Raw genomic sequence first — 8,574 nt, forward strand, 5'->3', positions numbered from 1 at the left:
CTCTGAGCTACCGTCAGCTCAGATAGAGACCCTGTGCAGTGAGCAGGCTAGAAGGCAAACAGCGGAGGCAGAAACATACATACCTCTACATACATGCCACGGAGCACAGGGCTTCATGTCACTTCTGGCCTAACAGCAGAGGTGATGGCACAGACAACGAGGTGGTCATCTAATACCGCATCAGGTGTCCTATGAACCGAGAAGGCATCACATGCCCACAATAGCATCGTGTGATCACATAACAGGGCATGTGACTGGACCACTAGAGCATTGTGGGACCATGGAGCATCAAGTAAGCGGATGTGTAGATAGACATACCAGCGTGATCAGTACGCCCTGTCAGCCACTGAACCGTGTGAGATATGATTGCACAGGCACTGAGCGACCACATGCACTACCACTCCAGAGGACCACGTGTCCTCTCAGCCAAGGACTGAGCACGGAACATCATGGGACCATGCCATGCTGAACCATTCACCTATGCAACCAACTGGGCCCTCATGGGGCCCTCATGATCACACAGCACCATACCACTCACTCTGTCATGCACCGGACCCGTGACATGTGATTGCACATAGGAGGTCATGTGATCACCATGTACTCTGAAGAAGTGAGGTTTCTTTACCCGCGAAAGCTTATGCCCAAAAATCTGTAGTCTTTAAGGTGCCACCGGATTCCTTCTTGTTTTGGTGGATACAGACGAACACGGCTACTCCCGATACTGTGTACTCTGCCAACCAAGAGGACACGTGACCTCTCTGAAACCCCCTCTCCTTTAGGAAGTCATTCCAGGTAGTTCCCACAGCTGGGGGTTCCCTCCTCCAGACCGTGCTGATGCTCCCCTGCCAGCTGTGGCTACATGGCAACGTTAGGCCCCCACAAGCATGCCCCCATCAGTCATCCTGGGTTACATGGCCACTGGTTATAATGGGCAGGGACACAGCAGCCCCTTTGATGGCTGCTCCTGAGTGGGTGTGAATAAATTAATCCCCACCTCTGCTGAGATGCACTCAGCCCCTGGAGAGAATGCCAACTGCTTCTGGGAAGGGGCCTCTCAGGTGAAGGGCAGGGGTCCCCCTGCCTCCCATGTCCGACAGAGTAAACAGAGCTGCCTCCTTATCTTATTGACCTTGGCGTTCCAGCATCCCAGCCCACCTCAACTTCAGAGCAGCCCCTCTGCTCCTCTGGGTAGGTCCCATTCACAGCCCATTTGCCATGGATGCAGACAGACAAGGGGAGGAACACGGGGCCAGGCGAGGCAGGGGAGAGGAGCTGGCAGGAAGTGCAAAGGAGGGCACATTTCACTGCCTGTGAGGACTCTGGCTGTCATGCTAAAGGGGCTTGGCCATCCCCAGCATCTCTTGTTGGCATGGTGGGGAGTCCCACTGAGAGTGGGGACAGGGCAGCAGCGAGCTCAGGGCAGCAGCAACACAGCTGGAGGACAACATCCCTGTGGAGGCCAGTGTGTCTGAGCATCGTCTGAGCATCCTGCATCCAGGGCTGGCTCCAGGGGTTTTGTCGCCCCAAGCAGGGGAAAAAAAAAAAAGCCGCGATCGTGATCTGCGGCAATTCAGCGGAAGGTCCTTCGCTCCGAGCGGGAGTGAGGGACCCTCCGCCGAATTGCCGCCGAATACCTGAAAGTGACTCCCTGCTCCAGAGTTGCCGCCCCAAGCACCTGCTTGATAAGCTGGTGCCTGGAGCCGGCCCTGCCTGCATCGTCCGGACAGATGGACACACGAGCCTCAAGGACACATCAGCAAACACTGGACGTGGAAACAAATGGTGAGGACAGAAGCTGATAGTACTAGTATGTTGGCCCTTCCTTCATCCCTTTGCTGTGTCCATCTGTCCCTCCTGCTCTGTGACTATATCTTCCCTTCTTTTTTTCTCACTCATTTCCTATTTTCCCCTGGTTTCTCTCTCTCTCCACATCTCGTGCGTCAGCAGTTGTTGTCCGAGAGGGGGAGAGAGGATAGATGGGGACTCCAGCCACACCTCTCCTGGACTGAGCCCTCCTGCTATCCATCCTTGCTCCTTGGCTTGAAAGCTCCATCCACCAGTGTGCCAAGGCCCTTCTCACAATCCTGCCGTCACCTCTGCTCCCCTCCTTGCTGCACGGCTGGTTCCCCTGCTGGCTGCTTTCCCCCTCTGCCCCAGGCCTTCTCTAGAGGACCCCTGGAAGCCAGTAGTGATGATGGAAGGACCACTTGAGAGTGCCAAGGACTTTGTTTACAATCATCAGCTATACAAACACATCGTTTCTGTGCGAGAAGCTGCCAGGCTAAGGTGTGTGTGTGTGGTGGGGGGGTAGTGGACTGGGGAGAGCTCCTGCCCCCTCCCTGCTCATCAGCCAGGAGCTGTTGACATCTGTTTTCATTGGGGATGCTTTGATGCCGGCTGTTCTTGATTGAAGGCAAACAGAGCCCTGGAGGCGAGTGAGGACAGGTTTCCAACCCTCAGGGGCTCCGGTGGCGTCTCGGCACAGCCATCAATAATGGTCCGAGGGGCCTCAGCTTCATTCTGGGCCTTGCAGGGGGCCCCAGCTCCTCCAGACAGCTATTTGTGCTGCATTGGAAAGACCCAAGTACCCAGATGGGCTTGCTGACTGAACGGCAACGCTGCAGGAGCAGGCAGAGGACATGGGTATGTGGGATCAGAACAATGGGCCCATCTAGGCCAGTGTAGCCCCCTTCCTGTCATGCCAAATCAGATTCCTGGCCCATTGAGCCCAGAATCTCCACTGCCCAAGGGTCCCTCTACTCCACCATCCCTTCTCTGACAGTGACCACTGCTGGATACTACAAAGCAGAGTGTAATACCCCCATCCTATGCCAAACAGTGCTCCACGCATGACACCCTGGGCAGGCATTTCTTACTGACCTCAGCTGGTGCCACCTATCTGCTGTATGACCTTAAGTGCCCAGATACCATGGTGAAGGGCTTAGTGTAAGAACCTACGTGGGCTTTTGATGCCTTGGGTTCTCCCCCCGATTGATGCTGAGATTCTCAGGTGGGAGAGCCCATTAGTATGGTCATGACAGAATATAGCAATATAATTATGCGATGGGTGTCTGCATGGAGGCAGGCTCAGAGCCATTTCCTGCTTAACCTTCAGAGTCTCCGGAGCTCCTGACCTTAAAGGCTCTTCGGCAGAACCAAATGCACCTGGGCCAGGCGCCCTGGGCTTCTGATCATCCCATTACAGCCTCTCACTGCTTGTTTTCCTCCGGAGAGACCCATTGCCCTCTCTGCAGTGCAACTGCTCAAGCCAGGAGCTCAGAGACGGGGGAAGCTGTGGGCATGATCCAACAGGGACATTTAGCCCTGGGCCCTGCTGGCAGGGCCTTTAAATCAGTGCTGCATAGAGAGTATATTGGGGGTCAATATGGGCCCCCTGGTTTGCCTCTAGGCTTGGCCATGCTCCCACATGCGTGGCTTAGCCAGTGGGGATATCTAGAGTTACTAGCCCCTTCTGCCCAGAATGGACATTGGCTGTGGGGTTACTATAGGGGAAACTGTCCACAAAGGGTGAGACGTTTGAAGGAAGAGGCAGCAGGAAATCAAGTGCATTCCATGCTCTTGCAGGGAAAGGCACCGGTGTGTGCACAACTGTATTGCATACACCCCATCATGTGTGCAAATGTACATGCAACAGGAGATCATGTATCGCATCCACCGTTCAAACCAGGATCCAAAGCGTCAGTTGTGGGAGGTCCTGGGAGAGATGTTCCCCAGATGTTCCGCTCATGTGAATTCTGAAAGCCATGGGTCTGGCTAACAGTAGATGGGAGGCAACTGCTTTGTGGCTGTTACTGGTGCCACAGCACTGTCCAGCTGGAGGTTAAAGGTTCTCAAACACTGAAGCGCACTCCAGTGATAGAAGTGATGATAAAATCCTTTGTGCCTCTATGGTTCCCTCCATCTGAGCATCTCAACACACTTTGCACATACTATTGAAATAACCCCTCGGGTAGTAGGTCAGGATCAGCATCCCCATTTTACAGATGTGAAAACTGAGGCACAGAGTATGGAAGGGACTTGCCCAAGGGTCCACAGAGAGTCAGTGGCAGAGCCAGGAAGCCTGAGTACCTGCTGTAACCACTAGACAATACTCCCTCCTAAAGAAATGAACAGAATCCAGGTGTTCTGTCTCCCAGTTCCCTGCTTTTACCTCAGTATCCATTCCTCCTTCCCTGGATTTCCAGATGAAGCTTTCCCCCTGGGAGTGAGGGAGAGACACAGCCATGTCTACCACTTTGCCCTTTCCCCAGGATCCCTATATGGGCCATTTGTTCCCTTCCTTGTCCGAGTCCATCCCATGCAGCTGATGTGCACATCAGGGAGGGTTGGGGGGTGGGGTGGAGAAGCTGATCCCTGATAAGCTGCTGCTAGCCAGTTCCCTAGGTGATATTAGCACCTCTTCCCAGTGTAATCATCACATGAGACAAGGCATTCCCATAGGAGAAGCCTAGGGAAAGAGGAAGCCATGGGAGCTGGCGCTCCCCCATTACACACACAAGCCAGAGGGAAGATCAACACTTTTGTTTATTTGAAGCTGCATTTTGTGGTTTGGGGGAATTTCCTGAATGGGGGAAGTGAGAAAGCACCAGGTGAGGCTTAATTTGGGTCGTTAGCACCAAATCACATCTTCCCCCCAATACTAAAACTTCAAAAGGGGGAGGGGGTCTGCATGCTCCCAGCCCTGCTCAGCATCCTCTGCTGGGCTCCTCCATCATTTGGGGGGGGGGGGCAGGCAAAAAGAACCCAAGAAAATCCTATGCCCCTCACTAGCCCTTTCCACCCAGGGAACCATTGTATGGCCTGCTCTGCAGTGCAGGTTTCAGACACTGATGTTCAGGTACCCACATGACTGCCCTAATGCAAACCCCTAGTGAAGCCAGGGAAACCTGGGGAGGCAGTGTTACCTAGTGGATATCGCACAGCATTCGCACTCAGGAGACCTGGGTTCTATACCCAGTTCAGTCACTAGCCTAGTGAATGACCGCGAGCAAGTCACTGCCCCCCTATGCCTCAGTTTCCCCACCTGCAAAATCAGGCTAACGATACTGATGTCCTTTGTAAAGTGCTTGAGATCTACTGATGAAAAGAACTAGGGATTATTATTTGCAACTGCGCTGTTTATCCCTGCTTGAAACCAGGAGAAGCTGCATGGTTCAGAACGGGGCTTGGAGAAGCTTTGTCTGTCTGCATTATGGGTTAGGGAGTGGGGCAGCTACCACAAATGGGTCACAGCCCCACTGTCAACAAGGCCTACGTTAGTCTCTTCTATAGGGGGTTCTTATACAGAGCAGAGTATCGTCATCTCCATTTTGCACATGGGGAAACCAAGGTACAGAGTGTGAAAGCGACTTCTTATTATCTATATTACAGCAATGCCTAGAAACCCTGATCAGGGCCCATTGCGCTCAGCGCTGTATCAACATACATGAAGGAAAGGTCCCTGCCCCAAAGATCTGAATAAAGAGTAAATGGACACAAATCAGACGTCAAGAATTATAACATTAAAAAACCAGTCAGAGAACACTTCAGCCTCCCTGGACACTCAATTACAGACCTAAAAGTCGCAATTCTTCAACAAAAAAATTTCAAAAACAGACTCCAATGAGAAACTGCAGAACTGGAATTAATTTGCAAACAGGACACCATTAAATTAGGCTTGAATAAAGACTGGGAGTGGATGGGTCATTACACAAACTAAAAACTATTTCTCCATGTTAATTTTTCCCCTACTGTTACTCACACCTTCTTGTCAACTGTTTGAAATGAGCCATCCTGATTACCACTACAAAAGTTTTTTTTTCCTCCTGCTGATAATAGCCTACCTTAATTGATTAGTCTCGTTAGAGTTGGTATGGCAACCCCCATTTTTTCATGTTCTGTGTATATATCTTCCTACTGTATTTTCCACTGCCTGCATCTGATGAAGTGGGTTTTAGCCCATGAAAGCCTATGCCCAAATAAATTTTAGTCTCTAAGGTGCCCCAAGTACCCCTCGTTCTTTTTCCAAAGACCTGAGAATCCATTAGAAGGCAATAAGTGTAATGAGCAATACAGGCTTGTCTACACACAAAATGGCCTGGTGCTTGGGAAAAATGGAGTTACGTGATGTGAGACTGAATGTGATTTGTCCTAGGCTGCGCTCTGCACTGTGTCAGCTCTTCACCGTCCTGTTCAGACGTGATCTGATCAGCAGAACGGACAAGCTGTAGGAGGCCAGAAGGGGAGCATGGGGAATAGTGAGAGTCACCCAAGTCACACAGAACCCAATCTCCTTCTTTGGCCACCAGCCCTCCCCGCCCCCCCCCTCCAGCAGCTGATTCTATGCATTAGCATCTATTTCTGGGATATGGTAGGTCACCTTTGAAGTACACAATAATACATTCGTTTCTGTAGCACCTTTCATGCCAAAGTGCTTAGTAAACCGAGGGCAGATCCACCAGTGAAATGGAGCCATCTCTGGGGCAAAAGGCAGCAGTAATTTAATAGTGCACAGCAACACTAGGCAGCACTTTGGGACTTAATAGGGGCATTATCTAGATAACTGTCAAAGGTATTTATAAGGCACTTATCACCTTAGTATCCAAGCGCTGAAGCAAATGGACCACGAAGAGATGCAAGCCCTTAGTCTTCTGATGTGAAGTTAGATACCCGATCCATTAGGCCACATGGTCACACAGCATGCTGGGGGGTATTTTATGCCTTCCTCTGAAGTATCTGTTGTTGGTCACTGCAGGAAACTGAAAGGGAAGGTGTGGAGCTGTTAGTACGGGACTGACTGTGCCCATGAGTGGGTGTCATGCCAGCATGGAAGTGACTATGCTAATGCCTTGCGTTAAGCACCTGATGTTTCCAGAGACCCAAGCAGACTCCAAATGAGCTGAGCGCTCATGCAATTGATTAAAAAGTGTTACGGTTTCTTTCCTGACAAGTATCAGAGGGGTAGCCGTGTTAGTCTGGTTCTGTAGAAGCAGCAAAGAATCCTGTGGCACCTTATAGACTAACAGACGTTTTGCAGCATGAGCTTTCGTGGGTGAATACCCACTTCTTCGGATGCAAGATCCGAAGAAGTGGGTATTCACCCACGAAAGCTCATGCTGCAAAACGTCTGTTAGTCTATAAGGTGCCACAGGATTCTTTGCTGCTTTCCTGACAAGGTTGACTCTGTGTGGAGTGCTTACCAAACCTAGAAGGACCGTTGCTCCGGTCTGGGGCGGCGTGTCATTACCAATGCTCCAGAAAGGGTATATTTGATCATAAAAGGATAAAGGTGACGGTGCTAGGGAAGCCAATCACGCTTTATAATCAGGACACTCCAATGGCAATATAATTATAGTGCAGTCACAGGGTGGTTATGCTTTTTGATACGTAATTCATATAGCTAGAAAGTTCATTACATGACTGAGAATGACTACGGTGCATAATTAATATACATGGATTCTACTAGTATATATGAATTAGAGGGGTAATAAGAAGTAACTCAGCCATGAAGATAACCTTCCAGTTATGTGACTTCATGATAATTGCACACTGAGAGCCAAAACTGCCGTGTAACTCTCCTGTAATTGTAATAACCTTACTAGAAAGGGTGACAGATATCTAGCTCTAAAGGAACCCTTGGTTAGAAAGGCCCAGGTTTGCTTTAGAGATACATTTCTCACGCAGTGGCTACAATTAATTCAGTGGCTTCTGACCAAAGATCCAAAAGCAGTCACCACATATCACCTAATGAAGTCTCATAAGCCTCCTGTATGGTAGGTCCATATCGTATCCCCATTTAAGAGTACCAAAGCGCAGGGAGATGAAGGGACTTGCCTGAGGTCTCGCAGTGAGCCAGTTGCAGAGCAGTTAGACATGCACTTAGGAGAGTTCTGACTTGCAGCCCCCTGCTCTTACCACTACACACACTCCCTCCTGGAGCTAGGTATGAGCCCAGGAGCCTTGGGTCCCAGTCTCGCGATCTGCTGTTAGAGAGACTCCCTTCCGGAGTTGGCCATAGAAACAAGGAGCCATGACTCCCAGAAACGAGTGCCAACCACTGGAAATAACCCTGCAGGCCGGTGCATGTGGTTGATGTGTAGCTGAACTGGGGGGCACTGAGTGTGATTGGAGGTACACTGTAGAGTTTCTGAGTTGAATGGGGGTGCAGCTACTCCTCCTGAGACTTTCAGAGCATGAGATGGCCTGGTCTAAAGGGGTGTTTCAGTTCCAGTCTCAGTCCTGGATTTGAGCTCCTTTTATGGGAGCTTTTGTAGCGCTGAGCTCCCTTCTGGGTCCCTTTCAGCACTGCCTGGGCTCAGTAGTGCAGGCAGAGAGCATTCAGAGGGAGACAACTGAATTCCAGTGGCAGAGGGCCTGGGCGGGTGCTGGCTTGGTTTCCCAGATTGTCCCCCCTTCTGCTATGATCTCTGCTTCCAGAACGCGCCACTTACGCCAGCCACGCAATGGCAGCTCAGTGCCTCCACCCCCCGCCTCCACATTCCAGGGGAGCGGAGAGTGTCCGTGGCCGGGGGTTGAGTGGGGGCAGCAAGGACTCCCAGGGAGGGAGTGTGGAGA

The 8,574-nt window shown here is 51.0% G+C and overlaps 1 long non-coding RNA gene across 1 annotated transcript in view; it reads right to left on the reverse strand.

Moving 5' to 3' along the window:
* Positions 1-8,574, reverse strand: part of LOC123362860 — a 32,943-nt gene that overhangs the window by 9,964 nt on the left and 14,405 nt on the right. The window contains exon 2 of the long non-coding RNA XR_006576608.1: positions 6,594-6,758. This is a non-coding gene — a long non-coding RNA (uncharacterized LOC123362860). The remainder of the gene's footprint in view (positions 1-6,593; positions 6,759-8,574) is intronic.

Source organism: Mauremys mutica, chromosome 2 (genome assembly GCF_020497125.1).
Source record: "Mauremys mutica isolate MM-2020 ecotype Southern chromosome 2, ASM2049712v1, whole genome shotgun sequence".
In the NCBI taxonomy this organism is placed as follows: domain Eukaryota; kingdom Metazoa; phylum Chordata; order Testudines; family Geoemydidae; genus Mauremys; species Mauremys mutica.